Genomic DNA, 7,899 nt, shown 5'->3' with positions numbered 1-7,899 from the left:
ATGCACATGAAATATGTGCTAGAAAAATACAAGGGAACTACCTGACAGTTACACCAATTTTCCATTAAAAAATATGATTGAATTACAGAATACCATCAGTGTTACAAATAAAACTGATTCCAGGGAGGTATTCTAAGGAGGCACCCACCATATGCAAAAACAGGTAGCCTCTCTTTCCATAGTTCATACCCTGGAACTGCCTTAAAAACTGCCAGAGCCAGTTGTCACATGGAGGGTGTTCTATGAACAATTTTGTAGCATGAAACAAAACAAGGAGACCATAATTGTAAAAAAAATAAATAAAGATTAATCATCTAACAACCTTTACTATTCTTGGTCTATTATATAAATCAAGAACATGGTGATATGATAAGGGAATAATCAGACAAAATGAAAGGTGATAAACTAACAACATCAATTTAAATGCAAATCATGTATTCATCCTTTTATGGACTGAATTTTATTATCCAGAGACAAGTGTTGTAAATCCTAACCTGATGCCCTTGATTATAATCCCATTTAGGATTGGATTGTCTTTGTTATATTATGTCTTTGTTATGGTCAGGGTTAATGTAGTAAACAAGAGAATCAGAGATGGGAAAAGAGTAATGTCATGACACATGAAGATCACCCAGAAAAGTGATCACATGAAGATCACTCAGAAAAGACAAGAATTTTCCTCCAGAGTCAACAGAGGAAGAATGCTTATCCAAAAAGCTGGCACATCTGTCAGTTTATCATACTTGGTAGCTTGCCTGTTGCTGTGATTCTGGAAGTTAGGCCATGGGTATCATAAATACCAGAAGGATCACTGACAGTAGACAGGTTTCAGCTGAGCTTCCAGATGAAGACAGACTAGGAAGAAGGAGAGATGGACTATTTCCAAATACTTAGTCACTGAAAATCTTATGATAGCAGTGGAACACTGTGAGCACCAGAATATTGAATATAGGAACAAGATGATCGGCACCAGAATATTGTCAGATAATAGAAGATGAACCTTCAGGTTGGAAGGCACTCAAAATACTACTGGGGAAGAGCTGCCTCCTCAAAATAGATTTGACTGTGATGAAGTGATGAAGTGAATGGAATTAGCCCTCAGGATCTTCATTTGCTAATGGGGCACAACACAAAATGAAGAGACACAGATTTAAACAACCATTAATAATCAGAACATGGAACATACAAAATAAGAATCTAGGAAAACTGGAAATTGTCAAAAATGAAATGGAACAAATAAACATTAATATCCTAGGCATTAGTGAGCAGAAATGGACTGGGATTGGCCATTTTGTATCTGACAACCATATGGTTTACTATGCTGGGAATGACAAACTGAAGAAGAATGGCATCACACTCATCATCAAAAAGAACACTTCAAGATCTTTCTTGAAGTACAATGTTGTCTGTGATAGGATAATATCTATCCATAAGCCTACAAGGAAATAAGTCAATAAAACTGTTTTTCAAATTTATGAACAAACACTAAAGTAAGTGATGATAACATTGAAAAAATCTACCAACTTCTTCATTCTGAAATTGATCAAACATGCAATCAAGATGCATTGATCTTTATTGGAAATTGAAATGCAAAGGTTAGAAACAAACAGGAAGGATCAATAGTTGGGAAATATGGCCTTGGTGAGAGAAATGATGCTGGAGATCACATGATATAATTTTGCAAGATCAGTGACTTGTTTACTGCAGATATCTTTTTTAAACAACATAAAAACAACTATACACATGGACCTCACCAGATGGAATACACAGAAATCAAATTAACTACATCTGTGGAAAGAGACAGTGAAACCACTCGATATCATCAGCCAGAACAAGGCCAGGGGCAGACTGTGAAACAGACCATCAATTGCTCATATGCAAGTTCAGGCTGAAGCTGAAGAAAATTAAAACAAGTCTATGAGAGTCAAAATATGACCTTGAACATATCCCACCTGAATTTAGAGATCATCTCAAGAACAGATTTGATGCATTAAACATTGAAGACCAAGGACCAGAAGAGCTTGGGACGACATTAAGATAATCATATAGGAAGAAAGTCAAAGGTCATTAAGGAGACAAGAAAAAAGGGAAAGAGCAAAATGAATGTTCAAAGAGACTGTGAAACTTGTTCTCCATTATAGAGATGCTAATGCAAATGGAAAAAAAAGTGAGGAGGTATAAGAGCTGAATAGAACATTTCAAAAGGCAGCTCAAGAAGACAAAGTCAAATATTATAATGAAATGTGCAAAGAATTGGAGTTAGAAAAACAACCTGAGGGAACTGAAGAAAATAATCAAGTCTTGACTTTCAATACTGAAGGATTCTGTGGAGTCCTGGTGTGACACTGTGGATAATGTGCCAGACTTCATAGCCATTTGAACTGCAAGGTTGGTGGTTCAAGCTTACCAGCTGCTCCTTGGAAACCCTATACAGGGTCACTATGGGTCGGAACCAACTCAATGGCACTTCACAACAACAATGGGCAAAATATTGACTGATGCAGAAAGCCTCAAAAGAAGATGGAAGGAATATAGAGTCACTGTACCAAAAAGAAATGGTCAATGTTCAACCTTTTAAGAGCTAGTATACTATTTAGAGCCAACTATTCTGAAGAAGTCCAAGGTGCACTGAAGGCATTGGCAAAGTACAAGGTGCTGAGAATTGATGGAATACAAATTGAAATCTTCCAACAAATTGATGCAGCATGGGAGGCACTCACTCATGTATGCCAAGAAATTTGGAAGACAGGTACCTGGCCAAATGATTGGAAGAGATCCATATTTGTGCCATAAGTGACCTAATGGAATGCAGAAATCATCAGAAAAATATCACTACTATCACATACAAGTAAAATTTTGCTAAAGATCATTCAAAAACAGTTGTAACCGTACATTAAGAGAGAAATTTCAGAGATTTAAACTGGATTCAGAAGAGGTCCTGGAATGAAGGTTATCATTGCTGACATCAGATGGATCTTGACTGACAGCAGAGAATATCAGAAAGATGTTTACATGTGCTTTATTGACTACATAAAGGTTTTCAATTGTGTGAACCATTACACGCTATGGACAACGTTATGGAGAATGAGTATTTTAGAACACTGAGTTCTATTCATGAGGAACATGTATATAGACCGAGAGGCAATTGTTCAGACAGAATTAGGGAACACCAAATGGTTTAAAATTAGGAAAGTTCTGTGTCAGGGTTGTATTCTTTCACCAAACTTATTCAATCTATATGTTAAGCATGTAACTCAAGAAGCTGGATTGTATGAAGTAAAACTTGACATCAGGATTGGAGGAAGACTCATTAACAACCTACGATATGTAGGTGATACAGCCTTGCTTGCTGGAGGCGAAGAGGACTTAAAATAGTTACTGATGAAGATCAAAGACCACAATGTTCCATATGGGTTGCACCTCAATGTAAAGAAAACAAAAATTCTCACCCTGGACCACTAAGTAGCATCCATATAAATGGAGAAAAGTTACAAGTTTTCAAAGGCTTCATTTTGTTTGGATCAAGCACCAACACTCATGAAAGTAGCAGTCAAGAAACCAAATGATGTATTGCATTGGGCATATCTTTTGTACAAGACCTCTTTAAAGTGTTGAAGAGCAGAGATGTCAGTTTGAGAACTAAGGTGCACCTGACCCAAGCCATGGTATTTTCATAAACCTCATATGCATGTGAAAGTTGTATAGTGAATAAGGAATACCTTAGAAGAATTTATGCATTTGAGTTATGGTGTTGGAGGAGAATATTGAAAGTGCCATGGGCTGCCAAAAGAATAAACCAATCTGTATTAGAATAAGTACAGCCAGAAAGGTCCTTGAAAGGCAACATTGCCAGACTTTGTCTTTCGTACTTTGGACATATTATCAGGACGGACCAGTACCTGGAGAAGAATAACATGTTTGTTAAAGTGGAGGTTCAGAGAAAAACAAGAAGAACCCCAACAAGATGGACAGGCACAGTGGCAGGAGCAATGGGTTCAAATGTAGCAACAGTTGTGAATTTTGCGCAGAACTAGGCAGTGTTTCATTCTGTTATACATAGGGCCATTATAAGTTGGTACCGACTCAATAACACCTAACAAATGAAGCAAAGTTGGTACCCTCAATTTAGGCTTTTAGCATCCTAAATTGTGAGAAAATAAATTTCTACTTGTTAAAGTCATTCACTGTGATATTTCTGTTACAACAGCGTTTTATGACTAAGATACATGTCAATTAAAAGGAAGACAGACTGGATTCTAAAAAAGAACAGAATACACCAATAGACTCAACTGTGTGGTTCAATAAGAAATGCCCTTACAGTTAAAACAAACAAACAAGCAAATATATATATAATTATCTGCTGTTTAGTCCATCTCTGATTCATGTTGACCACTTACACAACAGAAAGAAATGCTGCGTCATCCATATGATTGGTTGTAGTTTGGACCAAAGACACAGTTATTGTTAAGTGTTGTCATGTCAGTTCCAACTCATAACAACCCTGAATATTGTTTCTGAGAGCTGAAAATCTGTACGGTAGTAGAAAGCCTCATCTGTCTCCCATGGAGTGGCTGGTGGGCTCTAGCAGTGGACCTTGTAGTTCACAGACATCTAGATTAAGGCAAATGGATAGAATAGTGTAAATCATGCTAATCCTAATGGCATAAGGCGTTAGTGTTGCATTGCTTAGTGTAAGGTTAGTGGTCTAAACCCATCCATTTGGTAGCTAAATGAGGATGATAAAGAGATGAGGCTGTCTGCCTGCATGAAGATTTACATTTTCAGGCTCAGAAACACCATGAAGCAATTCCTCTCTGTCTCATAGTAGGTTACTTGGTAGTGGTTTTGGTTTTAGCTTTAACACTAGTCAAAAGAAAGCTGGTGTGAACATATGACTATGAGATCAAATAAATTTCAGGGCAAAGAAATTAACAAAAGATAAGTTATTTATAATGCTAAATAGGTAAGTCATCAAAAGAAAAAAATAGTCCTAAAGTTTATGCACCTAATAACATATCTTCAAAATACATGCAGCAAAAAATGTGAAGGAAAAACAAAACTATCCCTTTTCATAATTCCATTTAGAGTCAATTCCAAAGAATCTACTAGAAAGCTACTACAGCTAAAAAAAATAATGAATTCTACAAAGTAACAAGGCAAGGTCAACACACAAAAATTAATTAGGTGTGTATACTTCAGCAATGAGCACTCTGATGATGAAATTAGAGAAACATTTCAATTTACATTAGTATCTAACAGAATAAAACACCCAATGTGAAAATATATAAAGGTGGGAACTTACATCCTTTGACTTCACAAGAGTGAAGGAGAACACAACTTGACATCAGTTGTGCCCCTGCTCTCCACTCATCCTTACCAGTTATAACTCCAGGCATCTCTCACAGGGCTAATCCTCAGCTGAGTTCAGTAATTCATTGAAATGGCCACACAATACTCACAAACCATCTTTATGATCACAGATTTTATTAGTGAAGTTAACAGGTTACTACAACGCAGGATCAGAAATGCTCAAGGCACAATTCATCAGTCAGGACAGCTTCTTATCAGTATTGTCTACAGGGAGACTTCTGTGATCCTTGGCTTCTGCCTTGTTTAGGACTGCTGACAAATGCCCAAAGGTCACTCCATTTCATTATAACTCTGGCTCCGTGGGTTTGCAAACTGAGCTCCCAGATTACATGTCTGAATGTATTAATAGTATGGATAGTATGTCTAATTAGGGAACACGGCCTCTACATATTGTAAAACTGTAGACCTATATGTTTCCCCTTAGGCCAGTATTGAGTGGACATGCTAATAGGAACCATTAGAATTGCTCGAAACTGCCCCATTGTTAAGATTGTTAATTTAAAACAATATAGGATATCTGGTGTACTAAATGCTGAAGGCTGGAGTGTTGATGGCAGCAAATCCTCTGTATAACAATCCTGCAGGGCCTGTGAAAAAGACAAATGCCTCATGGAAGTTGGCAGCAGACTACTGAGGCCTAAAATAAGTAGTGTCACCAATGGAATAGTTCTATGTATTGCAGATATGGTATCGATGGTACTGAATTTACAACAGGTTAAAGAGACTAGTACTGAGAGATGAATTTTGAAAATGACTGTTTTTTACATCCCAATCTCAGAAGAGTCAGCTCCAGTTTTCTTTCACCAGGAGAGGACCTCAGGTCACTGTCAGTGTTTTGCCACAAGGTTATTTGAACTCACCAGATTACAATGTCATAGTGTGAGTAGAAGAGACTTGGACTTGGTGCAGATCTCAAGTGTAATGATACTTTGCATTGATGATATTATGTTAACATAAAACATGATGAAGAAGCTAGGGCAGATTTGAAAATGAATGGTGGTCCATATGACCCAAACCCAAGACCATGCCCAAACAGGGAAACTCTTGGCAATAACTTGGGCTGGAGCCACCTGTGACATTCCATAGACAACCAGGAATAAGTTACTGTTACTAACTACCCATAAGATTAAGACAGAGGCCCAATGCTTTGTTGGTCCATTCAGATTCTGGAGGATATATACTCCACATCTGAAAATATTGTTGTCTTCCATCCATAAAACCACTTGGAAAGAAGACTGCGTTCCAGTGGGGGCCTGAGCAACAGGAGGCTATGCCTGAGTTACAGAAAGTAGTCTCAGTCTTCTTGCTTCAGGCTCTTAGATCTATACTCAGACATGATTTAGAAGTGTGTCACATGTGCTAATGACAAACACCTGAGGTGACCATTGGGATTCTGGACGTGAAAGCTTCCATACGCTGTAATATGATACTGCCATTTTGAGAGTCAGTTACCCACTTGTTATTAGCACTGATTGAGACTGCCTCAGCAACAGAAAGACATAAAATCATCATGAGACCTGACATACCCATAATGGTTTGGGTGATGTAAGGGAGACAGTCAAATAAGGGAGATGGTGCCCCAAAGAATTCCATAAAAAATGGAAGTGGTAAATATAGGAGCAAGATATTGGTGGATTCCAGGGAGGAACCCACTATATACACAAGCAGGTATTCTCTTCTTCCATAGTTCCTATCCTGGAACCACCACAGACACTTCCAGAGCCAATTGCCACATAGAGAGTGTTCTATGAACATCTTTCTGCTAATCAGCATAATCAGCAGAAGACTGCTTATTCACAGATGGAAGATAATTTAAAAATGCTTGTAGTAGTACATCAACAGGGAGCTTCCAGAAATTCAAGCTGGTTTCAGATGAGGACATGGAATGAGAGATATAATTACTGACATCAGATGGATCTTGACTGAAAGCAGAGAATACCAGAAAGATGTTTACTTGTGCTTTATTGACTATGCAGAGGTATTTGACTCTGTGGATCATTACAAACTATAGACAGCATTGACAAGACTGGAAATGCTACAACATTTAATTGTGCTCATAAGTAACAAAGAGCCAGTCATTTGAGAACAAGGGTATAGTGAATGGTTTAAAACCAGGAAAGGTGTGTGCCAAGGTTGTATCCTTTCACCATATGTACTTAGTCTGTGTGATGAGGAAATAAACTGAGAAGCTGGATTCTATGAAGAAGAACATGGCATCAGGACTGGAGAAAGATTCATTCACTACCTGTGATATGTAGATGATACAACCTTGCTTGCTGGAAGTGAAAAGACTTGAAATAACTAATGGAGATCAAAGACTGCAACTTTCAGCCTGCATTACAAACAATGTAAAGAAACAAAAATCATCACAACAAAAAACATTATGATAAACAGAGAAAAGATTCAAGTCAAAGATCTTGTTTTGCTTGGCACCCATAGAAGCAGCAATAATAATAATAATAATAATGATAAAAAGATAAAATGACAAATTGCATTAGACAAATTTGTCATTTGGAGCACTATGGTGAA

This window comes from Chrysochloris asiatica, unplaced genomic scaffold (assembly GCF_000296735.1).
Source record: "Chrysochloris asiatica unplaced genomic scaffold, ChrAsi1.0 scaffold00044, whole genome shotgun sequence".
In the NCBI taxonomy this organism is placed as follows: domain Eukaryota; kingdom Metazoa; phylum Chordata; class Mammalia; order Afrosoricida; family Chrysochloridae; genus Chrysochloris; species Chrysochloris asiatica.
Note: the sequence above shows the minus strand (reverse complement) of the source record.